Genomic DNA, 27,976 nt, shown 5'->3' on the forward strand with positions numbered 1-27,976 from the left:
TGTTTTGAAGACTTCCTGTGCCCCTAGGGGGCCCGGGAGTCCACCACTTGTACGTCACTGCATTCTGCCCTGTATTTTGTCAGCTGCATCTGTGCCTCTGCCTCACTGGACTGAGAGCTTCTCAAACGGAGGACGCCCTGGCCTTTTAGCTTCGGGTGCTTTGAGCCAGCTCTGTCCCCAAGCTCCAGAGCCTTGGCTTATCAGCTCTGAGATCTTGGACAAGTCACTTTATCTTTGAGACCTTCAGTTGTTTCATTTATAAAGCGGGCCCTCCTTTTTATTGCGTAGGATAATCGTGAGGATTTAGTAAAGTCCTTAGCCAGTTCTCAATCCTGAGTTCTCTGCCTCCGTGCTCTGGTCTCTGGTTCAGAAAGATGGTTTGCAACTTCTCGGGAGAGCACCCTGGAGGGAGGGATGCCTCCCTTTTCCCAGGGCCCACAGGAAATGTTGAGAGCGAGAGCAAGGTCATCTCTGCACTGGCCTGCTGAGCCCCGGAGCAGAGACCGGATGTAAGCTTCGTCCCACGGAGCCTCGGTTGTCAGCGGCAGCCACGGCCACCCATGCTAATCAGACCATTTCTTTGACACCCTCCAGGCAACACTCATCCTAAGTGTAAATGAAAAGAAAATGTTGAAAAATGACCTACAAGCCAAAACATTAAATCATGTGAGCCTTCTTGTCTAGGATGATGTCTTAAACCAAGGTCTCCTCCTTAGAGAGTGGAGAAAACAGCCATCTGCCAGTGATTCTTTCCCTTCCTCTACTGCTCAGTCCATGCACAGTATCTGAACCATGAGATAACCAGGGTCATTTCCATGGCTGTGCCTGTGCTTGTCATTACCATCAGCAGCAGCCTCCTCCTCCTCCTCTCCCTCATCACCATTTGAGTGGGGTACAGGCCAGACCTCCCTCCCAGGCCATTTTATACAAATCCAATCTGCATGCAGAGCCTCCCGTGTCCCTGCCCTGCTTGTCCACAGACTCGATCCTTACAGTAACCATGTGAAATGGGGGCAGCAATGGCCATCATCTTAACGGCCAAGGAAAGTGGGGCACAGAGAAACGGGGTGACTCACTCCGGGTCGCAGCACCGGCTAGCAGTTGGGCGGTGTCTGTGCAGGGCTGGGTTGTTTGAGGTCCAAAGATGGTTCTTGGCAGGAGCGCCTTGTTTCTCGGCAGCCAGCCCTGGTTATCTGTTGATGGGCTGCCATGTCTGAGGGTGGTGGAAGTCAATGCTTTTTCTACTCCCTTTGTTTCTTGGAGGGCACACTGAGTGCCTGGGGCCTCAAAGAAAAGGAGCATATGATGAAGGGTCAGAGGGAGGTAAGGGTTTGCTCTGAGTGTGCAGGGCTGGTGTGGTTTCTGGGCTATTCCGTCGCCACTCTCCTGTCCTGCTGTTGCTTACGAAGAAGTGAAACTGCGTCATTTGTCTTCTCTGGAAAGGCCTGGCGACAGGCTCTCTCTGTCTTTACTGCTGTGCATGTCTCCTCCTGGGAAGAGCAGAAATTCTGCCTTACTGGGGAGACTGGGAAGGGCTGATGTGCCCTGGTGGCGTTTATCTGTTGAGCAGGGTTGCTAGGGTAAGCCTTCATCTCTCTTCCTTCCCTCTTCCTTCCTTCTCCATCTGCCTGGATTCTGACTTGGTTCCTTGCACTTTTATTTTTCATGTTTTAAACCATCTTTTCTTCCCTTGCAGGTACTCTAGGAGAATTTTTGGCCAAGGAACAGAGGTGACTTTTTTTCCCCCTGACTCTGAAACATATCGTTAATAAGGCAGGACGTGAAAGGTTTAGAAATCTAAGAGGCATATATCTGCAAATGGATTTTTTCAATGAGATCCTTTCCATTTTCTGCTCAAGATACTGCTGAGATACAGTCAGGTGTTACCTGAATTGGTTTGTCAGCTCTTGGCTGGAGAGATTTCTTTCCTGGGATTGTTCCAAAGTTCTGGGGCACGGTGACCTCCCTCCTCTTTTATACTTGATATAACTGATGACAGTGAAATTCAGCTGCTGTTTCTTCTTTTTCATTTGGAGCCCTGGGAACTCAATTTCCTCTCTTCTCTAGTAGATTTATTACAAAGTAACAGGCATGGAAAAAGTCTCACGATTTAGAGCAAGGTATAAGACTTTGAAGAACACCTCATCTTTCATTGCCTTCTCTTTTTAGAAACATCCATAATCTAGCTCTTGGGGAGAGGAGGAGCTCCAGGCTTGGGGTAATGTGTTCTCCTAGACAAATTTTTGTCAAATCTGTATTTTTTCTCAAGTAACTGATGGAATGTCACATAGCAGGTGACCAAGATCTTGGCCTTCAAGGTAGGGACTTCCAAGTCTGGAAGTGTGTGGGAAGGGGAGGCGGGTCAATCTCTAAGCCCCCACCCACACCCCGTGAGTACTGGTGGGTAGGCTTTCTTTGGTGGGAGACAGTTGGTGCTGGGGCACCCAGGCCACTTGAATCAGATTCCCTAGGTGGGTCTAGACATTGGGGTTTTTAAAAAAAGCTCCCCAGTGATTCTGATACGCAACACGAAGCCCTGCTCCGAAGTGTTGTCTGAAGCTAAACATTAAATACCCTCCTCTCTGCTGACAGTTCTTTCTCTGTATTGTCTAGCTAGATGCCGAGTGGGAGAGGGAGGGGTGAGCAGTGGTGCTGCCAGCCACTAAGCTACAGAGAGGCCCTGCATTCACTCACCATGCGATCCTCACTCCAGTCATTCAAGGTAGGTGCTGCTAATCTGCTTGACAAATGAAGAGACCTCAGCTCAGAGAAGTTTAGGGCTGAGCCTGAGCTTCACATAGTAGGTAAAAGGTAGGGCCTGGAGGGTTTGCAGACTTGCTTGGCCCCAAAGCCTGATTTCTAACCAGTACCCACCGGGGTGTCCAGGCCTCTTGCAGTCCCAAATGGTAGCAGTTTAGAGCCCTTCTCCTCTGAGGGCTTCAGGCCACAGGCTCTGCTCCAATTATACCCTCCAGATTGTCCCAGCAACCCTAGTGTCCAAGTGTCTTCTCCTCTTGACACAAACGACCACCAATATCCCTTAAAATTCTGCAACCTTAGCATGCTTGACCCTCAAGGAAATGGCACGACATTTTTGTCTGATTTATATCCTGATTTTCAACCTGGAAAAAAATAATCCCTATAACCGTAGCTCACAAGGCATCCTCATTTCTCAGAATCCCTCCCAAAACATGGGACTGTCATATGCGAGAAGCAGGGAACTCTGGATGCTTGGCAGGGACTTCCTACTGTTCCCGTCACTTTGTGCAGCTTGCTTTGGCTGGGCTGCTCACTGACAAGAGCCTAGCAGGGGAGTCTAGGAGGAAGTGTAACAAAACCCTTGGTGTCTGCTTTAGTTTGCTAATCTGCTCAAAGTCACTACCACGAAATGTGTTGGCTTTAGCAATGGGAATTTATCAGCTTATGAGCTTACAGTTTTCAGGCTGAGAAAAATGTCCAAATCAAGATACCAACATAACGCTGTCTTCCTCAAGACTGGCTTCCAGGGATCCTGGACTCCTGCCACATGGCAAGGCAAATGGTGGTGTCTGCTGGTTTCTCCTTCTCTTCTGGGTTCTGTTGCTTTCAGCTTCTTGCTTCCATGGTGTTCTCGCTCTCTTTTTCTGTAGTCATCCCATTTATAAAGGACTCCAGTAAGAGGAGTCCTTGGTCATACCTTAACTGATGTAACTTCATCAAAAGGCCCTACTTATTCTAGGTGTTCATCCACAGGAATGGATTAGCTTTAAGAACATGATTTTCTAGGGTACATACAGTTCCAAACCACCACAGTCTCCACGAAAAAGCACTATTGTAAAAAACTATACAAGATGGGCTTAGCAGAGGCACCGTAGGGGTTTTGGTTCACAGGAAGTGGCATATGTGTCAGCAATATGATCTGATCTCCCTCCCCCATGTACACTTGAGATGACCCTGGGCTGCATGCCTGTAAGTAGGACTTGAGATGAAGGGAGGGAGTTGGTCCCATTCTGTCTCTGTCAGTCTCACCTGGGGAATCCTGGTTACTTCTGAGCATTGACTTAGAGAAAAGCATAAACAAATGGCAAGCTGTTAGGGAATGGCATGGTGGAGACATTTGAAATGGCTCAAAACTAAAACAAACAAGCATGCAAAAACTGAAGAAGTTTATATAACTTGGAGCAGACAAGTGAAAGAGACATACATTTATTCTTTATAGTTGAAGAGCTACTAATTGTATATTAGTTAGGCTTGGCTGTGCTGTGCTGCAGTAACAAAATAAGCCAAAAAAATCTCAGTGGTTTAATCCAATTGTAGTTTCTCTCTCACTCTTCTAAAATCCAATGCAGATTGAGAGTTCCCTTTAATTTTGTAGCATCACCATCCAGAACACAAAGCCTTTGGGGTTGTTGCACCAGGGGAAGAGAGAGATGCAGGAGGCACCTCAGCTTTAAATTGTTTTTCATCGCGCCACTCATCATCCTTTGGTGAGGACTAGATGCATGGCCCTGATGTAGTCGCAAAGGAGTATGGGAAGTTTGGCAAAGTGCACGGATATTTGGTGAGCAGTATCTCAGCCACAAAATGGGATCTTCAATAGCTCCCCATAGTCTTGGGAATGATGCCCAGTTTAATTCTCATGCGGCCTTCACACATGCCTGCAGAGTCTCGCCCTTCCTCTGCTTTAGCCTTACCTCTCACTCCTCCTCCCCTCACTTTACCTGAAAGTGATACTCCATGCCTCTAGTTGAGCACTATGCCTTTATATATGCTGTCTCCAGTGCTGGGTGTGCTTCCCCTGCTCTCCACCTCGTTTGCCCTCTTTGTCACCTGGCTAATGCCTGCTTTTCCTCCAGAACTCAACTCGGCTGAGAATGCATTTGCCCTAGCAAGGGAAGCCCAGCATTCAGGTTGGAGTCTTAGTTCTTAAGTCAGATCGTCTGGTATTGAGTCCCAAAACTACCACTTACTAGCTGTGTGAGCTTGGGCAAGTTACTTTACTTCTCTGGGTCAGAGATATTAATCTATAAAATGAGGATAACAACAGTACTTAAAGCACTTAAGATATCTCCAGGTTCTTTGAATGTACTTGGTAAGTACCAGCTCTTACTATGCAATGGAATAGTGCTAACAGTTCTTAGAGTTGCCAGGAGGCTCAAAGGAGATGCTGGGAATAAAGCTTTATATAGGAGTGACCCATTGCTTTCTACCATATCATAGAGCAGGATCAGTAAACTATGGCCTGCAAACCAAATCCAGCTGACCACCTGTTTTTATAAATAAAGTTTTACTGGGACACAGCCATGCCTATTTGATTACATACTGTCTATTGAGGCTTCACACTTCAACAGTGGAGGCAGCAGATGTGACAAAGACCTTGTGACCACAAAACCAAAAATATTTACTCTCTGTACCGTCAGAGAAAAAATTTTGCTGACTCCTTCATAGAGAATCACCTGGCCCTGCCCATGGTTTTTATCTCTCCCCTGGTGTCTTTCCTTTTTAAAAAATGTAACCTCACTTTACAATGTCATGTTCCAAGCCCTGTTTTAATATTTTACAAATATTACATCATTTAATCCTTATAGCAACTCCATGAGGCAACTGTAATTATTATCCCCATTCTTCAGATGAGGAAATTGAGGCATGGCAAGGTTAAGTGAGCTGTCCAACGGCAGGATTTGAATGCAGGGTCCCTATTCTTAACCGCTGCTCCATGCATGCATCCCAAGCTTGTTAGAGAAACAGGGACTTGGGGTGCTTGGGAGTGTGGAGAGTTGGAGTTGACAGAGAACAGCAGCCCAAAGAAATGACTTGAAAAAGGGCTTTGGGAGCACTGGGATCAACACCCTCCTCTCCCAGGAGATGGCCAGGCTTCTGGGGAAACTGAGGCCCATTAGGCTAAAGCTTTCCCAGCAAGGTCTGTGTGTTCTAGGAGATTCTAGCCTGGTGGGAAGGTAACTGGGCGAGAGCTCTTAAAAATCATAACACAAATGTTTGATCATGGAAACAAACGAACAAAATACATAAAAGGGGAAAGAAGGCTATAATGAACCTCATGTACCCATCACCCAGCATGAACAATTACCAGCATTTTGCCAATCTAATCTCATCTCTCGTCTCCCAATAATTTTAGGGTGGTGACAAGAGATTAAAAAAAAAACCCCAAACATCTAGCTATTTTACACACAAATATCTCTGTCCAAATTCATTTTGAAGGAAGACTTGGGGGGAGAAAATGTGGCATATTCCAGGCTTTGGGGACAGAGCCGGCCGCCCTGGAAACGGGGGTGGGAGCTGCAGTTTTCTGCCAGCCAGCAAAGGAAGGTTTGCACAGGTCGCTCCGCCCTGGAGGCCTCCAGAGCGAGGCCTGGTTCTCGGATGAGTAAGGCCGGGGCCTGCCAGGCCAGGGCAGCTCTGGGTGGGGTGGGTGGGGTGAGGGCAAGGAACACCTTGTGCAATGCCTTGTGTGACCAGGACGAGAGTGAATTCCTCCTTCGCCATCATCCCCTCCTTCCAGACGCTGCCTCCTGCCCACTGCCGGGCCTCCGAGCCCTGCTGGGTGAGCGTGGATGTCAGCTGAGTCACCCGTGTCACTCCTGTTATCTTATTAGGTTTGCCATTTTCTAGCTGCATGACTCACCCGGCTGAGAGGGAAACAGGGAGCTAGGGGAGAGGAGTCTTTTTATCACACCTCCAGTCCCTCCTTGGGAAGCAGCGTCCTTTGACTTTTATTTTTTATTTTTATTTATTTGTTTTGAGGTACCGGGGCTAGGGATTGAACCTGGGACCCTGAATGTGGGAAGCCAGAGCTCAACCACTGAGCCACATGGGCTTCCCATCCTTTGGCTTTGTGCTCTCTGTGTGAACACCCAGAACAAGGGGTGGGGAAGGTCCAGGGTGAGTTTGGGGCTGGTGGAGGGGCTGCCAGCCAGGGGGTACCAGGCCCTGGGCCGTGTTTATGCAGCTTCGAGGAATTCTGGAAAATCCCTGCTTCAGCTTTGCCCTGCCTGCCTGGTGTGTGATTCTCCACTGCACCCAACCGGACCCTGCGGTGGAGGGGTGGGGGGCAGAGAAAGCTCTCTGCCGCTGAGCGTCCTCCTCTCGCAGCAGGCGAGGAGACAGGCTGGAGAGGAGGGGCCTTGCTTTCTTGCTGACAACAAAGACCCCTGGAAACGGTGAGCACCGCGCTTGCTCGGCTTCCGGTGCACACTTCTGCTCAGAAAAGAGCCTGGAGGTCTTTTGTGTTGTCTCTAAACCAGGACCGAAATAATTGCGCCTCCTGCTAGCCCTGCTCCTGCCTGCCGTTCCAGGCTTTTCTCTTCTCAGAGCAGCCAGAGGGGTCCTTCTCCCTGTGGGACAGATCACAGCACTCCCGTGTGAAGCTCTCCAGGGATTTCCTCTGGCACTTAAAATTAAATCCCTCGCCTGGCTTCTTAAACTGTCCTCGGACCAGCAGCACCAGTCTGGGGTGGGACTGGCATCTTGCTAGAAATGCAGACTCTCAGGCCCTGCCCCAGACCTATTGAAGCAGAAGCTGCCTTTCAACAAGATCCCAGGTGACCCACAAGCACCTGGTTCAAGTGCACCGGGAGCCCAACTCTGGCTATTGTTAGCATCACCTGGGAGCTGTCACTTGAATGCCCCAGCCCCGGGCCGCCTGGTTCAATTGCTCCTTACTACTACCTGGAATTAAGGGAGCCAAATCTCAAGAGGTTAAGTACACTGTCCAGGAGGGGCAGCATCGGGGGAGGCTGGAACTGTTTGGAAGCTTGTGCCTCTGGCTGTAGATGCAGAGGGCGTTGAGTATATGGGGTTGAGGATTCAGACTTGCCTGGCTTTGAATTCCTGCTGCACCGCATAGAAATGGGGTGAATTATTTAACATCAGAGCTTTGTTTTCCTTATTTGTAAAACAAGGATAAAAAAAAACCCAAAACCAAACCTATGTCATGGTGCTGTTAAGAGGATTAAGTGAGAAAATGTGTTTAGCATGGTGCTTGCAACAAGCTAAGAGCTTAGTAAGCGTGTGCTGTCATTATTATCAGTTATTTATTATTCCTCACTCTCCATGCATGGCCCTTTTATGTAATAGAAGTCCTGAACGAGCTGGTCTCTAGGATTTTTCTCTCCCAGTTCCATGGCCGGTGTGGCATGGTAAAAAAAAGGTGTGAGATTTATAGATCTCTTGTTTGCTGTGTGATTGAAGCAGGGCGTCTGAACTTTCTAGTCCTCTGTCTTCCTTTCTCTGAAATGGAGACACGAACATCTACCTGTAGAGTTGGGCTGAAATGGACGGGTCCTGTTAGCATGTGGCTCCTGACTTGTCTGTTGACAGCTCACCCTTCATATTGCAATAACCTCGAGCAATGGGGCCTTCAGAGGGTGAGGTTAGCTCCTCTCTCCTGGCAGGAACCCATTCTAGGGAGACATCACTCTTGTCTAGCATGGAGGGAATGGAGGACTCAGGGGTGACATGTGATGGGTCTCCAGAGACACGTGACTCCACAGCTGCCTCCAGGAGGCTATGGGATGGCAGAGAGTGTTCTAGAGCCTCCCTGCCTGGGCACACATTGATTTGGCCCCCTGCTAGTTGTGTAACTTTAGATAAGGTAACCTCTCTGTTCTTTGGTTTCCTCATCTGAAAAAATTGGGGCTATATCATTTACCTCATAGAGTGGTGGAAAGGGTCGAATAAGTTAATCAGTGGAAATGCTTGGCATCGTGGTTCACACATAGCAAGTCTGGATAATGGTTTTCACCCTCCGCAGTTGAGCTAAATTGTCTCCACTGGGCTCCCACCCACTAGGGTTTGTCATGCTCTATTTGTTAATCTCTCTTCCCCATGAGCTCATCTCTGTATTCCTGGTGCTTAGCAGCAGAAAGCCTGACCCACACTTAGGGCTTAGTGCTTTATTATATTATTTTATTTTACTTTCCTTTGTGTAGAAGGAATGATAGAACTCAGGGGCCAGCTCAGGAATTAGACCCGAGGCAATGCGTCCCATGGCCATAGGCAGGGGATGCCTGGATCCCTCCCTGGGTGGCGGAACTGGATCCCTTGGGTGGTGGAGAAGATAGGGAAATGGGAAGGGAACTACTGAACACCTTATGCCAGGGGCTTCACTTTTATATCCCTCTCATTTAGGTCCATGGCTTTGGGAAGGTGGGCAAGTAACGATCCATTGCCAGGAAGAAAATGTTCTTGCTGTCAGTGAGTCATGACATCTCTCCGGGGTTGACTTGTCTCATCAGGCCATCTTTCTGTCCACACTGCATCAGGCAGGGGAGGCGGTTTCCAGACTCAGAATCTTCAGAGGGGAGGATCTGTCAGAAAAGCAAATTTTCCTCTTATTAAAACTGTCTTTGATGCATTTTTAGGCACTCAATTGATGTCTCTTTACCAAATTCTGAATCAGTTAGGGGGCAAGAAAACCCCTCTCCTTCCATGGGTACATTGTAACATTAATTTTTAATTAACAAACGTTCAGACCGCACTCTCCTACCAGGTTCTGTTCTGGCTACTTCACAGATATGAGCTCATGCAACCCCCATAACATCCCTTTGAGGTGGGTAGCAGTGTCCCCATTTTATAGATGAGGAAACTAAGACACAGAGAAGTAGAGTCAATTGCCCGAGCTCCCCAGCTCCTGCGTCACGGAGATGAGCGTCAACCACCTTGGCTCCAGAACCTGGGCTCATTACCTCTAGGCTACGCCATCTCGTTGAAGCCTCACTTAACTCTTACAGGAGGTACCGATTGAATTGTGCCTCCCAAAAGATATGTTGACTTCTAACCCCCAGGATTCCCAAATTGTGACCTTATTTGGAAGTAGGAATTGGTTAAAACAAGGTCATGCTGGGTTAGGGAGAGTGCTTATGAGAGAAGGGACATCGACGACAGACGCACGGGATACAGCAGAGATTGTTCCACAAACCGAGGAACCCTAAGCGTTGCTGGAAACCAGGGAGAGGCAAGGAAGGCTCCTTTCCTAGAGCCTTCAGAGAAGGCCCAGCCCTGCTGACGCCTTGGTTTTAGACTCTCCAGCACTGTGAGAGAATAAATTTCTGCTGTTTTAAGTCACCCAGTTTGTAGTACTTTGTTATGGCAGCCCCAGGAAGCTAATCAATAGCCCCACGAGGTAGCTACTGGTTCAATTTACTCAGAGGTTCAGAGATGTTAAGAAGTCTGCTCCAGATCACACAGGAGTAAGTGGCTACTGGAGGGATTCACTTTTGTCTGGCTCCAAAGTGCCCCAAGGCTATAGACACTATGTAGACACCATGTAGACACCATGGGCGCTTTGGCAGCATCTCCTACACAGGATCAGGAGCCACCCCACTTGGGATCTCCTTCCATTCATTTTTGCACCTTCTTTATCTTTCCTTATCACAGTGGCCAGGACCTCTAGTTGGCTGCTGAATGGCAATGTTGATAAAGGGCGATTTTGCCTGGTCTTTGATTGTCATGTGAATGCTGTTGATGTTTTTCTTCTTTTTCCAGGAGCATGTACTTAGTAGAGGCTCCTTGGTGCTTGGGGAGGAGCCTGCATACAGAGTGGAGAGCCTAGGATGCTGACTCTGACTCTGCCCCTTGCTTGCTAAGAGAACTTGGGCAGTTACTAACTTCTCTTTATTGTTATCATTTAGAGCTGGATGAGATCCATGACTTTTAAACTTAAAAATTTTAACTTAGTTTTTTTTAAAGCTGCAGAATACTTTAATCACAAATAATCTTAAAAGTACCTCAATCATGGCAGATGGCTCTGCAGTTCAGGGTCATGTCAATTGGCCCTACTTTGGAGTTCGTGTTCCTGAGTGTGATGGAGTTGGACTCAGATATGACCTTTCTACACATGCCTCTTATGTTACTTTTACTGGACCCGTGGTTGGTGCTGGGGTTGGTGTATACTCAGGAGATCTGAATCTCTGGACTGTCCATGTGACAGCCAGGCCCTGAGCCTCAGCAGATTCGCAACTCTTACCTTACGGTTTATTGGACTTACCCTGGCCAGCTAACAGGGAGGTGAAGAAGGTCAACCACCACACCAGGGAGCCAAGAGTGCCTACAACTACAAGCAGGAGAATTGCATCCATCTTCTATGTGGAATCTAAGCCCCCATTTGATATAGAGTTGGAGTGGACATCACCATCCCAGGGTCCACAGGATGGAGGAATAGAGTATGGATTAGAGTGGACTCATTGCTATTCTACTATGGAACTCTTGTGATTAGTAATGGAAGAAATTGTAGCATTGAAGTGAAGGAAGTAGCCATGGTAGCTGCTGAGGGTAGGGAGAGGGAAGAAGAGATATGATGTGGGGGCATTTCCAGGACTTGGAGTTGTCCTGGGTGGTACTGCAGGGACAGATGCTGAACATTGTATGTCCTGCCATGGCCCACTGGCTGGACTGGGGTAGAACATAAACTACAATGTAAACCATTATCCTTGTGGTGCAGCAGCGCTCCAAAATGTATTCGCCAAAAGCAATGAATGTCTCATGATGATGAAAGAGATTGTTGATGTGGGAGGAGTGGGATGAGGGGGGTGGGGGTATATGGGGACCTCTTATATATATATATATATATATATGTTTTTTTAGATTTATTTATTTCTCTCCTCTTCCCCGCCTTCCCCCCACCCCCCAGTTGTCTGTTCTCTGTGTCCCTTCACTGTGTATTCTTCTGTGTCCGCTTGGATTCTTGTCAGCGGCACTCGGAATCTGTGTCTCTTTTTTGTTGCGTCATCTTGCTGTGTCAGCTCTCTGTGTGTGAGGCGCCATTCCTGGGCAAGTTGCACTTTTTTCGCGCTGGGCGACTTTCCTCATGGGGTGCACCCCTTGTGCACGGGGCTCCCCTACGCGAGGAACACCCCTATGTGGCACGGCACTCCTTGTGCGCATCAGCACTGTACATGGGCCAGCTCATCACACAGGTAAGGAGGCCCTGGGTTTGAACCTTGCCCCTCCCATGTGGTAGGCAGACGCCCTATCCGTTGGGCCAAATCCACTTTCCCCTCTTATATTTTTTGAATGTAACATTAAAAAAAAAAAAATAGAGAGAAAAAAAAATTTGATAAAAAAAAGTACCTCAAGTACAAAATAGGTGCCATGCCTTTTACTGGATCCTGGGTGCCACGAGTTTGAACATCACTGGATTAGATAAGCTCTAACCTTGTGTGTTAAGGGAAGCCAGCAGGCTCAGCAGCCCAGCATCCTGAGGCTGCCTTAGCAAATCACCACAAACTTGGTGTCTTACTAAACAGAAGACCTTTAGTCTCTTGAAGTTCTAGAGGTCAGGGGCCTGAAATGAAGGTGGAGGCAGGGACATGCTCTCTCCAAAGGCCCCAGGGCAGAAATTCTTCCTCACTGTTCTCAGCTTCTGGTGGCGCCAGTGTCCCTTGGCCTGTGGCTGCAGAGCTCCTACCTCTGGCTCTGTCTTCACGTGGCCTGGGAGGTGTGTCTTCTCTTCTGTCTCTTTTAAGATCACTTGTCATTGGCTGTGGGGTCTACCCCAGGATCATTTCAGCTCAAGACCCTTAACTTAAAAACATCTGCAAATACCCTTCTTTGGAATAAGGTCACACTCATAGGTTTCAGGGATTTGGATGTGGACATACCTTTTTGGGGTCATTGTTCAATCCACTATCATCAGTAATAATGCTTAAACATCTATTACAGCTGGCCCTATCCTAATCATGTCATGGATACAGGCATAATGAAGACCGACATACTACCCCTGGGAGCCTCCAGGCTCATTTGGGAATCTATGAAATTGGGGACCTCAGCTTTGATGCTTTCTCTTTTCCTCCCACCCTCCTTCCTTTAACCAGTTTAGAGGTATAATTTACATATAGTAAAATGCACCCTTTTTAGGTGTACAGCAGAAGAAACAGGCTTACAGATGAAATGAATTTACTCAAACTCATTTTAGACGGGAGGGACAGAGTTCAGGATTTGAACCTGGCTCCTGCTGGAGCCTGAAACCAAGTCATCAGTCTTCAGGGCCCTCCCGGTTCTCCGGGGGCCTCCAGTTCCTCAACTGTGGCACCAAGAGGCACCGAGATGCCCTCTAGACACTCCTAGAGCGCAGTGTTCAGACCCCCGTGGTGGAGCGCAGGGAAGCAGTCCTTTTCAAAGGACCCCTCAGTCTGAGGAGATCACAAATGGAGAGCCACATTCCACTTACATGCAGTTGCCCTTTTGGGATGAACTGTGTGTCTCTGAGCTTGGTTAAGTGGATTTACAGCTCGCAGGATCTCATTTCAATTGAACTAATCCTCACAAAATGGGCAAGCGATTTGGGCGATTCCTGTGAAGAAACTGCAAGCTGAAGAGAATGTTAATGAGGCAAGGCCAAGGGAACGGCAGGGTGATGGCTGATGCGGTGCCCGCGGCTTTCAGCTCCGTTACAGGACGAGAAGCGTGGCAGGCTAATCACATCCACCGCAAAGCTGGCCGAAAGAGTCCAAAAGTTATCAGGAAGAACCTTTGAAATATGGCCTTCCCTCCACTATTGCTAATAACAACTCTCTCCTTGACTATTGCATCTTTTTTTGGTCAAACAAATCAATTTTATTGATACATATTAATAAAGCATAAAATCCATCCAAAGTGTACAATTAATGGTATATAGCCTAATCACATAGTTGTGCATTTATCACTTCAATAATTGTTAGAGCATTTTTATTATTTCAATAATAATAATTAAAAAACATTCAAACAGACAAAAGAATTCATCACCTCTCAATCTCTCTGTGCTTCCCCTGCTGTACATAGCTGCTATTTCGGGCTATTCTTGTTTATATATTTATTTTAAAGCAGTTTTATTAAGAGATCGTCACAAACCATACAATCTATCCAAAATGTATAATCAATGACTTTTAATATAATCACAATATTGTGCATTCATCACCACAAAAAATTTTAGAACCATTTCATTATTCCAAAAGGAAAAACTCCATACCCCTTAGCAGTTCCTCTCAATCTCTCTATCCTTCCCCAGCCCTACATAACCACTCACCTAATTTCATCTTTATAAATTGATTTGTATTTACGTATTGTGTAAATCAACGCATACAATATGTAGTACTTTGTGTCTGGTTTCTTTCACTTAGCATAATGTGTTTTTTTTTGTCTGATGTTAACATCTTGTAACATTAACATACATTTGTTCAGTTTCAAAAAAACATTCTTATATAAACAATATTATCCATATTTATATTTCACACAAACTTTTACTATGCAGTACAGCCCCATGTTACATTTTTTAGCTTTCCTTTTAGTAATTTACATGATCTTAGACTTTCCCTTTCAACCACTGCCGTGCCCAAATAATAGCACTGCTAGTTACGAACATTATATTGCGCCTTCACCTTTTCTATTTTTTATTTTTATTTATTTCTTTCCCCTACCCCCTCCCCCCCAGTTGTCTGCTCTCTGTGCCCATTTGCTATGTGTTTTTCTGTGTCCGTTTTTATTCCTGTCAGCAGCATCAGGAATCTGTCTCTCTTTGTTGCATCATCTTGCTGTGTCATTTCTCTGTGTGTGCAGCGCCACTCCTGGGCAGGCTGGACTTTCTTTCATGCAGGGCGGCTCTCCTTACAGGGTGCACTTCTTGCGCATGGGGCTCCCCTACGTGGGGGACACCCCTGCGTGGCACGGCACTCCCTGCGCACATCAGCACTGCGTGTGGGCCCAGCTCATCACATGGGCCAGGAGTTCCTAGGTTTCAACCCTGGACCTCCTGTGTGGTAGGTGGACGCTCTATCCATTGAGCCAAGTCTGCTTCCCTCACCTTTCTATTCATTTTCAAAGATTAACACACATCCTTTTTTACCAATTCAGCACTAGTTAATTCTCAGCTTTCCATTCTCTAACCTCATTCTATTTTCTGGTGACCCATATTCGAGTTTATAACTCTGTGAGCTTACACAATATGTTTAGTTCATAATAGCGCAATCATACTGTATTTGTCCTTTTGTATCTGGCTTGCTTCACTCAACATAATGTCCTCCAGGTTATCCATATTGTCGTATGTTTTGCAACTTCACTTCTTACTGTGTATATGTATATGTATCGCAGTTTGTTTATCCATTCATCGGATGATGGACACCTGAATTGTTTCCATCTTTTGGCAATCATAAATAATGCTGCCGTGAACATTGGTGTGCGGATGTCTGTTCGTGTCACTGCTCCCAGTTCTGGGTATTACCCAGTAATGGTATTGCTGGGTCATGTGGCAAATCAATATTCAACTTCTTTAGGAACTGCCAGATAGTCCTCTGCAGTGACTGTACCATTCTGTGTTCCCACCAACAATGAATAAGTACTCCTATCTCTCCACACTTGTAGTTCTCTGTCTTTTTAAAAGTGGCCATTCTAAGAGGTGTGAAATGATATCTCACTGTAGCTTGGATTTGCATTTCCCAAATTGCTAATAATGTTGAATATTTTTTTCATGTGTTTTTTTCACCGTTTGTATTTCTTCTTTGGACAAATGTCTAGTAAAGTCTTTGACCCATTTTTAAATTGGGTTGCTTGTCTTTTTATTGCTGAGATGTAGCACCTCTTTGTATGTCATGAATATTAAACCCTTATTGGAAGGGAGTGGCTGTGGTGCAAGCAATTGAGCTCCTGTTTACAATATGGAGGACCTGGGTTTGATCCTGGGACTGGTAAAAAAGGAAAAGAAGGCATCCCAGACCTGTGTGGAGACGTGTAGGCCCCCATGCTTTGAAGAGACTCACCAAAAAGATGATGAGGGAACCAGATAAGAAACAAAAAACAAACAAAAAAAACCCTTATTGAATATGTGATTGCCAAATATTTTCTTCTGTTGAGTTGCCTTTTCAAGCTTTTGACAAAGTCCTTTGATGTGCAAAGTGTTTGAGGAGTTACCATTTATTTATATTTTCTTTTGTTGCTTGTGTTATGGGTGTAAGGTCCAAGAAACCACCACCTTCCACAAGATTTTTAAGATGCTTCCCTGCATTTTCTTCTAGTAGTTTTATAGTCCTGACTCATGTATTTAGGTCTTTGATCCATTTGGAGTTGGTTCTTGTGTAGGGGACAAGATAGGGATTCTCTTTCCTTCTTTTGGTTATGGATATCCAGTTCTCCCAGCACCATTTGTTGAAGAGACTGTTTTGTCCTGTTAACATGGACTTGGTAGGTTTGTCAAAAACCACTTGGCTGGAGATGTTTATTTCTGGATTCTTAATTCTGTTCCACTGATCAATGTGTCTATCTTTATGCCAGTATCATGCTGTTTTGACCACTGAAGCTTTGTAATTGTTTCAGTGTCAGGCAGTGAAATTCCTCCTATATTGCTTTTTTTTTTAAAAATGCTTTTGGCTATTTGGGTGCACTTTCCCTTCCAAATAAATTTGGTAATTGCCTTTTCTATTTCTGTAAAGTAGGCTGTTGGGATTTTTTTTTCTTTCTTTTTTTAAAGTTACATTAAAAAAATATGAGGTCCCCATATACCACCCCCCCCCCACTCCTCCCATACCAACAACCTCCTCCATCATCATGGGACATTCATTGTACTTGGTGAATCCATCTTTGAGCACTGCTGCACCACATGGTCAATGGTCCATATTATAGTTTACACTCTCCCCCAGTCCACCCAGTGGGCCATGGCAGGACATACAATGTCCAGTACGTGTCACTACAGTACCACCTGGGACAACTCCAAGTCCCGAAAATGCCCCCACATCACATCTCTTCTTCCCTCTCCCCACCCTCAGCAGCAACCATGGCCACTTTCTCCATCTCAATGCTACATTTACTTCCATTACCAATCACATTAATTCCAGAATAGAGTATCGGTAAGTCCACTCTAATCCATACTTTATTCCTCCATCCTGTGGACCCTGGGATGGTTATGTTCACTTCACCTCTGTATTGAGAGGGTTCTTAGATTCCACTTGAATGATGGATGCAATTCTCCTGTTTGCAGTTGTAGGCACTCTTGGCTCCCTGGTGTGGTGATTGACCTTCTTGACCTTCTGTTAGCTGGCTGGGGTAAGTCCAATAAACCAGTGGGTAGGAGTTGCAAGTCTGTTGAGGCTCAGGGCCTGGCTATCACATGGACAACCCAGAGAGTCAGGTCTCCTGAGTATACATTAAACCCCAGCGCCAATCACAGGTCTGGTAAAAGTGACAGGAGAGGCTTGTGAACAAAGATCTCATCTGAATCCAACTCAATCACACTCAGGAACACAAACTCCAAAGTAGGGCCAACTGGCATGGCACTGAAGTCCATCTGCCATAACCATAGAACCTGTGGGTCTCTGTAGCCCTCAGAAGAACCAATACCTGGGATTGTATCTACTTTAGCTGTCTCTGGGACTCTGCTGAGGTGTGCACAAGTGCGACACCTCTGATGACCTCCAGGTTCTTTTTTGGAGACTCATAGCCATATAAATTCATTTGTCCTTTCCATTTCCCCCTTTTATTCAAGGTCAAAAAGCATTTTTAACTCCTGATATTACATGTAGGCTGAGATATTCTGTGGTCTGAGTTGACCCTTTTATTCAAGGTCATTCTCCAGCCACATCATCAGCTGGTACTTGGGAGCGGTGCCAGAGAGGCTCATCCCCAGGAGTCATGTCCCATGCTGGGGGGAAGGCAATGCATTTACATGCTGAGTTTGGCTTCGAGATTGGCCACATCTGAGCAACATAGAGGCTCTCAGGAGGTAACTCTTAGGCTCCCTGCAACTCTAGGCCTTGTTCTTATTTCAGGCCCACAGGCCCACAAGCATAGTCATTAGCATCAAGGGTTCATTGTTGGGATTTTGATTCGTTTTGCATTGAATCTATAAATCAGTTTTGGTAGGATTGATATCTTCACAGTATTCAATTCTCCAGCCCATGAACATGGAATGTCTTTCAATTTGTTTAGGTCTTCACTGATTTCCTTTAGCATTGTTTTGTAGTTTTCTGAATATAGGTCCTGCACTTTCTTGGTTAAACTGATTTCTAGATATTTAAGTCTTTTTGTTGCTATTGTAAGTGGAATTTTCCCCTTAATTTCCTCCTCAGATTGTTCAATACTAGTGTACAGAAACTTTATTGAATTTTGCATGTTGGTCTTGTATCCTGCCACTTTGCTAAACTCATTTATTAGTTCAACTAGCTTTGTCATAGACATTTCAGAATTTTCTAAATATAAGAATGTATCATCTGCAAATAGTGAGAGTTTTACTTCCTCTTTTCCAATTTGGATGCCTTTTTTTTTCCTTGTCTAATTGCTCTAGCTAGAATTTCTAGTATAATGTTGAATAATAGTGGTGACAGTGGGCATCCTTGTCTTTCTCTTGATCTTAGAGGGGAAGCTTTCAACCATTCCTCTTTGAGTATGGTGTTGGCTGTAGGTTTTTCTTTTTTTTTTTTGTCTGATTTTTTTTTATTGACTTTGTAATAATATTACATTAAAAAAAAAAATATATATATATATATGAGGTCCCATTCAACCCCGCCACCCCCACCCCACCTCTCCCCCCCCAGCAACATTCATTCCCATCATCATGACACATCCATTGCACTTGGTAAGCACATCCCTGGGCACCTCTGCACCTCATGGTCAATGGTCCACATCATGGCCCATACTCTTCCCCCACTCCATCCAGTGGGCCCTGTGAGGATTTACAATGTCCGGTGACTGCCCCTGAAGCACCATCCAGGGCAGCTCCATGTCCCAAAGACGCCTTCACTTCTCATCTCCTCCCGCCTTTCCCCATACCCATCAGCCACCATGTCCACTTTTCCCAATCCAATGCCACCTTTTCTATGTGGACACTGGATTGGTTGTGTCCATTGCACCTCTATGTCAAGAGGAGGCTCAGATTCCACATGGATGCTGGATGCAATCCTCCCACTTTCAGTTGTAATCACTCTAGGCTCCATGGTGTGGTGGTTGTCCCTCTTCAACTCCATCTTAGCTGAGTGTGGTGAGTCCAATGAATCAGACTGTAGGTGCTGGAGTCTGCTGACGCTCAGGACCTGGCCATCACACTGTCAGTCCAGAGATTCAAATCCCCCAAATATATCCCAAACCCCAACACCAACTGCACCTCCAGCACATTAGCATGAAAGTCCCATGAAGAGAGATCCCATCTGAGTCCAGATTCATCACACATAAACACCATTTCCAAAGAGGGGCCATCTGACCTGGTAGTTAACCCCATCGGCCATGACCATAACTCCCACGGGTCTCTTTAGCCCTCAAAGGAACCAATACCTGGGGGTTGTATCTGCTCTATTTGTCTCTCAGACCCCGCTCAGTTGTGCACAAGGGCAATCCTTCTGACAGCCTCCAGACTCTTTTTTAGAGACTCGTAGCCATATAAAGTCATTTCTCCTTTCCATTTCCCCCTTATATTAGGTCAAACAGCATTTTAAAGTCATGTTATTTTATGTAGACAGGGATATTCTGCTGATCCGCATTGAACCTTCCGTATAAGGTCATTTTCCAGTTGCATCATCAGTTGGTAGTTGATAGTGGTCCCTCAGTGCCAGGGAGGCTCATCCCCGGGTGTTGTAGGTTTTTCATATATGCCCTTTATCATATTGAGGAATTTTTCTTTCTAATCCTATTTTTTGAAGTGTTTTTATCAAGAAAGTTTGCTGGCCATCCCAGAATCCTCAGGATTGGGGAATGAATGCTGGACTAGAGTAGATTTACTGGTATTCTACTATAGACTTATTGTGATTCTAGCAATGGAAGAACTTTTATCATGGATGTGGAGGCAGTGGCCACTGGAGGTTCTGAGGGGAGGGAGAGGGAGAAACATGTGTAATATGTGGACATTTTTGGAACTTGGGAATTGTCCTGAATGACATTGCAATGACAGATACAGGCCATTATATATCTTGCTAAAACTCACAAAATTGTGCAGAGGAGAGTATAAACCACAATATAAACTTTAATCCATGCTTAGTGGCAATGCTCCAAAATGTGCTTATCATTTGTTACAAATGTACCACATTAATGAAAGGTTTTGTTGTCATTGTGGGAAAATGTCAGAGGGGTAGGGAATGGGGCATATGAGAATCCCCTATGTTTTTTTATGTAACATTTATGTAATCTAAGTATCTCTTAAAAAAATAAAAAAGTATATTAAAAAAATAAATGCTGCTGGATTTTGTTAAATGCCTTTTCTGTATCGATCAAGATGATCATGTGTTTTTTTCCCTTCCATTTGTTATTGTGGTATACTATGTTAATTGATTTTCTTATGTTGAAACATTGCATACCAAGAATAAATCCCACTTGGTCATGGTGTTTAATTCTTTTGATATGCTGTTGGGTTCTATTTGAAAGTATTTTGTTGAGAATTTTTGCATCTATGTTCATTAGAGAGATTTGTCTGTAATTTTCTTGTATTATCTTTATCTGGCTTTGGTGTTAGAGTGAGGTTGGCTTCATAAAATGTGTTGGGTAATTTTCCCTACTCTTGAATTTTTTCTCCCTCCTCTTCCCCCATTCCCTACTGTGTTTTTTTGTTTTTTGTTTTTTTTTTCTGTGTGTGTACATTTGCTGTGTGTGTTCTTCTGTATCTATTTCTCTTTTTGTCTTCTCTTCTCATTTTTCTCCTCTAGGATTCATTGGAATTCAATCCTGGGGACCTCTGATGTGGAGAGAGGTTCCCTGCCACTTGTGCTATCTCAGTTTCTGGTTTCTGTTGTACCTTGCCTTGACTCTCTCCTTTGTCTCTCTTTTGTTTTGTCATCATCTTGCTTTGTGACTCACTTGCGTGGGCACTGACTCACCACGCAGGCACTTGGCTTGCCACGTGGGTTCACTTTTTTTTCTTTTACCAGGAGGCCCCAGGGATCAAACCTAGGTCCTCCTATATGGTAGGCAGAAGCCCAATCACTTGAGCCCTTTTGAATTTTTTGAAAGAGTTTAAACAGTATTGGTGTTAATTCTTCTCAAAATGCTTGGTAGAATTCACCTGTGAAGCCATTTGGTCCTGCACTTTCTTTGTTGGGAGATTTTTGATGACTGAGCAGTCACTCTTTTCAAATGTGACTGGTTTAAGTTCTTGTATTTTTTATAGTGTCTGTGTAGGTTGTTTCTACATTTCTAGGAATTTGTCCATTTCATCTAGGCTGTCTTGTTTGTTGGCATACAGTTTCTTATAATAACCTCTTATGATCCTTTTTATTTCTGTGGTGTCAGTCTTAACTTCTCCCCTTTCATTTCTCATTTTATTTTCACCATCTCTTTTTCTTTGTTAGTCTAGCTAAGGGTTTGCCAATTTTACTGATCTTCTCAAAGAGCCAGCTTTGGTTTTGTTGATTTTCTCTATTTTTTTTTTTTTTTGTTCCCAATTTCATTATATCTGCTCTAATCTTTGTTATTTTTTCCCTTATGCTTGCTTTGGGAATGGTTTGCTTTTCTTTTTCTAGTTTCTCCAGTTGTTTAGTTAGATCTTTGATTTTAGCTCTTTCTTCTTTTTTAAAATAGGCATTTAGGGCTATAAATTTCCCTTTCCGCACTGCCTTTGCTGTACCCCGTAAGTTTTGATATGTTTTGCTCTTGTTTTCATTCATCTCTATATATTTACTAATTTCATTTACAAGTTTTTCTTTGACCCACTGATTGTTTAGCATTGTGTTGTTCAGCCTCCACACATTTGTGAATTTCCCCCTTTCCTTCTATTATTGATTTCCAGTTTTGTTCCATTATGATCTCAGAAGGTGCTTTGTATAATTTCAGTCTTTTTATGTTTACAGAGACCTGCCTTGTGACCTAACATGTGGTCTACCCTGGAGAAAGATCCATGAGCACTTGAGAAGAATGTACAACTTGCTGATTTGGGATACAATGTTCTGTATATGTCTGTTATGTCTAGCTCATTTATCATATTGTTCAAGTTCTTTGTTTCCTTATTGATCTTCTGTCTAGTTGTTCTATCTAATGATAAGTGGTACATTGAAGTCCCCAACTCTTCTTGTAGAGATAGCTATTTCTTCCTTTGTTTTGCCAGAGTTTGCATCTGCATTTTGGAGCACCCTGGTTAGATGCACAGACATTTATGACTGTTATGTCTTCCTTGCAGATTGTCCCTTTTACTAATTTGTAACCGCCTTCTGTATCTCTCATAACATTTTTGTATTTAAAATCTGTTTTGTCTGATATTAGTATAGCTATCCCTGCTCTTTTTTGGGTGGAGTTTTTTTCCCCTAAACTTTCATTTTCAGTTAGTTTGTATCCCTGGGTCTAAGGTGAATCTCTTGTAGGCAGCATATGGATGGTTCATGGTTGTTGTTTTTTAATCCATTCTGTCAGCCTATATCTTTTGATTGGGGAGTTTAATCCATTCACAGTCAATGATATTACCGTATAGGCATTATTTACTTCCACCATTTTGCTTTTTGGTTTTCATATGTCATATCTCATTTTCATCTGCCTTTTTACTCTTTTGGTATCCTGTCTGCTATTCTTGACTTCTACACTCTCCTCCAGTCCTTTCTCTCCTGTCTTTTTCTTTCAGACTATAAGATCCTCTTTAATATTTCCCACAAAGGTGGATTCTTTTTTATGAACTCTCTTAGTTTTTATTTGTCTATGAGTACTTTAAACTAACCTTCATATTTGAAGGATAATTTTGCTGGATAAAGAATTCTTGCTGGGCAATCTTTCTCTTTCAGTGTCCTAATTGTGTCATACCACTGTCTTTTTGCCTCCACACTAAATGTTACTGGGGTCCCTTGTATGTGATGACTTACTTCTCCCATGGTGCTCCCAGAATTTTCTCTTCATCCTTGACATTTGGCATTCTGAGTAGTATGTGTCTTGGAGTAGGTCTATTCAGATTTAATCTTATTGGGGTATGCTGCACTTCTTGGACATAAAAGTTCATTTCTTTCATGAGTGTTGGGAAACTTTCAGCCATTATTTCCTCAAATACTCTTTCTGTCCCTTTTCCCTTCTCTTCCCCCTCTGGAACTCCCGAGACATGTATGCTGTTGTGGTTGTGTTATCTTTCAACTCTCTGAGCCCTTGCTCATTTCCCCCCCATTCTTTTCTCTCTCTGTTCTTTTCCCTCTTCAATTCCAGCTGTTCTGTGTTTTGTATTACTTATTCTTTCTTCTATTAGTTTGAGTTGCTGTTGTGTGCCTCTTACTTTTTTTAAAAAAATATTCTAATTCATTTATTTTATGTCACCTATTGTATCTTTTATTCCCATGAAGTTTGTTACTTTCCTATTCAGGTTTTCAAATTCTTTGGGCTTGTTCAGTGTCCTCTTGATGTCCTTTATCTCTTTAGCTATATTGTCTTTCAACTCATTGATTTGAGTTTGGAAATATGTATGAATCTCATTGATTAGTTGTCTCAAATCCTGGGTCTCATCTGGGTCTTTGATATATTCCTTTGCTTGGGTCATGTCTTCTATTTTTCTAGTATGGCTTGTAATTTTTTGCTGATATCTAGGCATCTGATTATGATGATGCATTTACTCTTTGCTCAATTTCTCTCTCTTTTATAGGGAGTTAGTGGTAGAAGACCATGTTATTGCCATTCTTTGATTCTTGGTTCTACCTGTCCTTTGGATTAACCTTGTTTAGTTGCTCAACTCTGGGCCATAGACCCAGTAATGGATAGCAGACCCACTTCCAAGGGCCTTGGGGAGGGAAACTGTAAAGACTGGAAAAAACCTTTCTTACTTATTTACTTTCAATTTCCTCACACGCACTTCCGCAGTCAGCTAGCTGATGACAAACTTTGGCTGGTCTCTCAGTTCAAAGCCTGGTCAGAGTGTATTGCTGCAACATGGGCTGGATCAATGTGACAGAGGATCTTGCCTTGAGACTATTCAGAGCCTTGCAATTCAAACTTTCTCAGAGACAGTTCTCCAGCCTTTGCTGGCAGCCCCCTCTCTTTTCCCAGGTAGGAAATAATTCCACTTCCCTCTGCATCCTCAACATCCAGTCCTGGTCAGTAGGGAGGGCATTTGGAGGGTCAGATCTTTTTAGTACCAAGCCGGCTCCCAAGGCAAACAATGGTGTGGTCCCACCTGATCTGGAAGGTCTCGTGGGATACAGCAGATCAAATTTTTGGGTCAAAAGCTGAATCAGCCTTAGGCTGCATCTCTCTCCTTTCAGTTTCCCGGGGAGATTGATCCCCAAGGCCCCCTTTGTCTGTAGCCACAAGTCTGAGACCAGAGAATTCAATGTTTTCTCCTCATAGAGTGTAGGGGGCACCAGTAGCTACAACTGTAGTTTACTCATGGTCTTAATGTTGAGGTTCCTTCTCTGTGCCTCTCTCTTCTGGGCGGTCTTCAGCCTTCTTCTGGTTTTCTACACCCTGGAACTTTTTTTTCCAGATCATTTCCGCCTGTCTTCCAGCTATATTTTTCTGTGAGAGGAGAAAGTCCTGTATCTTTCTAATCTACCATCTTCCCGGAAATCTCTATTATGTCTTGATAGAGCTAATGAGAGTGGGGGCCATTGCAATTAACAAGACATTTAAAAAACTAAGCTTTTCCATCTATTTAAAGTCATAAGAAAATCAATTCAGTCCTTTACAGAATTTCATTAAACTTAGCAGTAAGTTTATTACTTAGTAACGAAAGCACTATTACTTAGTTTATTACTTAGTAACAAAAGCACAAGGCCATTTGACCCTCCTGCTGTGGTAAAAATGGCTGGCTGAAGTAATATTCTGAAAACAGTATGGTGACAAATTAAAATGGACTCCTGAGTCAGTGAATATTGTTGGAAGATGCATAGAACTCAGTACTGATGGTTCAAAGATACAAATAATAAAACATTGTGAGGTGTGTTGATCCAGTTGCTTGAAAGTATAGATGTTTCCAGCATATTTCAGCTTATAGTTTTGCTAGATTCTTCTATTTCAATAATAAAATAAATAAAAAGAACCATTTCTTGTGAGCCCTTAAAGGAAAGATGTACCAGAAAAAAAAATTCTTATAGTAAATGAATTTTAAATACTAACAATATTTTTGGTATGCTTTGAGTGGAATGAATTTTAAATAAAAACAATACTTTTGGTATTTGATTTGAATAGAATGAATTTTTAAAAAAATAGGCAAACTTCCTGAGCTAGCATCTCATGTGAAATTTATTTGCTACATTGTCCAAAGTGAACTAATGAAGTAAAGAAGTTGAAGCCATCAGACCACAGACCTGATAGATGTCATTGGTGTGGGTCATTAAGTAGAGGCAAGAAGTTCAAAATATACCAGGATCTTTAAAATGCTTTGCTATTACAAAAGAAGTGAACCTGCAAATATTCTGTGCAAGCAGAGCTTCCCACATCCTATTTTGGCAAAGTATCTAAAACATAAAGTTGAAGGTTCCAAATTCTTTGCCCTTTCCCAAGATGACAAGTGACTGTAGAGAGCATGCTATAGAAGTTACATTTGAAAAAACACACACTTACACTTAAGCGTCCCCTTCAGGGTCAATGTCATGATTTAATAATAAGGGAAACAGAAACTGCTTTTCAAAAGAAACTTGTAAACTACAATGTGATGCCATCCTACATGTACTGTAATGGTTAAAATGAAAGCAATAGACCATGCCAAGGGTTGATGAGAATGTGGAGCCTCTGGACTTCACACACTTGATGGTAGGAGTGTGAAATCATGGAAACACTTCAGGTAACTCTTTGGCAGTATCTCCAATAGCAGAAATATGTATACCCAAAGACCCAGCAAATCCATCTTACATATATACCCAACAGCAATTCATATGTTGTGCACCAAAAGACAGGCCCTGGAATGTTTGATAGCTGCATTGGTGGTTTGGAACTATGTACCCCAGAAAAACATGTTCTTAAACATCATCCATTCCTGTGGGTGTAAATCCATTGTAAGTAGGACCTTTTGATGAGGCTACTTTAGTTAAGGTGCAGCCCAGCTCCACGATGAAGTCCTATTCCTGGAGTCCTTTATAAGCAGAATGAAATTCAGATGGAAGGAGAGAAAGTCACCGAAAGCAAGAAGCTGAAGTGCAACAGAACCCAGAAGAGAAGAGAGAGGCCAGAAGAGGCCACCATGTGAATTGCCATGTGACAGAGGAGCCCAGGACCAAGGATCACCTGCAGCCAGGCCCAGAACACCACAGTCTTCAGGGAGAAAGCATGGCTTTGAGGAGGATGCCTTGATTTAGATTTTTTCCAAGCCTCAAAACCATGGATGAATAAATTACCATTGTTTAAGCCAACTTATTGCATAGTAATTGTTTAGGCATCCATGCAAACTAAAATACAGCACTGTATGTAATACTGTAGCACTGGAAATTACCCAAATGCTCAACAAAAGTAGAATGGATAAATTTATTGCCATGGATCTGAACAAAGGGATACTTGATAAATAGGAATAAATGATCCATGACAATGTGCAGCAATATGGACAAATCTTACAAGGGAAATTTTAAGCAAAGTCACCAGACACACAACAGAGAGACTCCTGCATAATTCCATTTATATGAGGTTAAACCCCGCCCCACTCCCTCCCCTCACCCCCAAATCCAGGCAAAACTAATCTGTGCTATTGCGAGAAAGGATAGCAGTTACCCTTGGCGGTGCCTAATAACTAGCAGGAGTACAGATAATGCTGTGTTTCTTGGCGGGTGCTGGTAACACGTTGCATTGATCGGAAATCATATGATATGCTCACCTTTCTGTATGCCTATTGTTCTTGAATAAAATGAAAAAAAAAAAAAGAACATGTTCTTTGAGGAGGTTGCCTGAGCATAGAAGATTTAAAATATTTCCAACGTTAACATTATCAAAAATGATACGCATCATCTATATTTCTCTTCCTTTTTTAAAAAAAAGATTTATTTATTTATTTATTTTTCTCCCTTCCCTCCCCAGCCCGGTTGTCTGTTGTCGTCAGCGGCATGGGAATCTGTGTTTCTTTTTGTTGCATCATCTTGTTGTGTCAGCTCTCCGTGTGTGAGGCACCATTGCTGGGCAGGCCGCACTTTCTTTTGTGCTGAGTGACTCTCCTTACGGGGTGCACTCCTTGCGCGTGGGGCTCCCCTACGCGGGGGACACCCCTGCATGGCAGGGCACTCCTTGTCTGCATCAGCACTGCGCATGGGCCAGCTGCACACGGGTCAAGGAGGCCCGGGGCTTGAACCGCGGACCTCCCATGTGGTAGACGGACACCCTAACCACTGGGCCAAGTCCGCCGCCTGATATTTCTCTTCCTGAAAGAGATTGAAACTGAATATTGTAACTTGTTTTAAATTTCCCAATAAAATATTTCTGTGAATATTGAATTTCTTTGTTTTTTTTTTTTTTTTTAAAGTCCCCAATAAATTGTGGGAAAGCAGATTATCATCAGGGAAGCTGGAAATTTGCTAACTGAATTTCACCAAAAGCCTATTTATAATCAGTAGATGGAAATGAAAAACAAGTATCATGACTGAGTAAAGCAACAATGTAGCATTTCTTTCATTTGGATCTACAAATTTTTCCTAGCTATGACAGCTTTTAAAACTAAACGTCTGAACAAACTGAATTTAGTACCAAACTGTCAATCACTATGTCATAAAGATTAAGCCAAGCCTGAAAAAAATTAGGAAAGCATATTTAATCACATTGCTCACACTAAAGGAATTTTTAAAAAATTATTGTTATATTTTTAGGAAAGCCAAAAAGGTTTTCAGGTGCTGCCAAATGGAATAAAAATTACCCAAAATTGTTTAATTTATCTTGATTTTGACTTTAAAAATTAAAAAAATTTAAGTTTAAAATGACCTGTTTTACTTGTATTTTTAAATACCCATATAGATATGAACAACAGTGTGTATATATTAGTTAAAAATCTGTATACATATATTGGAGGTGCATGCTCAAAATTTTGTTATTTGATGTGTGATGTTAGGTTGCAAAAGGCTCAGAGACCTCTGGTCTACACTCTTTGGAGTTTGGCCTTTGGTTAGCATAGTTAGTGTGTTAAAGTCAGGGAGGTGAGGTTTTGAATCTTGGCTCTGCTACTTACAAA

The 27,976-nt window shown here is 43.5% G+C and overlaps 1 long non-coding RNA gene across 1 annotated transcript; it reads left to right on the forward strand.

Moving 5' to 3' along the window:
* Window positions 1-1,521: 1,521 nt before the first annotated feature.
* Window positions 1,522-26,958, forward strand: LOC131273313 (uncharacterized). Its single transcript, XR_009180502.2, has 3 exons — window positions 1,522-2,318; window positions 2,614-2,722; window positions 26,839-26,958. It is a non-coding gene; the product is annotated as an uncharacterized lncRNA (long non-coding RNA).
* The last annotated feature ends 1,018 nt before the right edge of the window (window positions 26,959-27,976 follow it).

This window comes from Dasypus novemcinctus, chromosome 14, assembly GCF_030445035.2.
Source record: "Dasypus novemcinctus isolate mDasNov1 chromosome 14, mDasNov1.1.hap2, whole genome shotgun sequence".
Taxonomy (NCBI): Eukaryota; Metazoa; Chordata; class Mammalia; order Cingulata; family Dasypodidae; genus Dasypus; species Dasypus novemcinctus.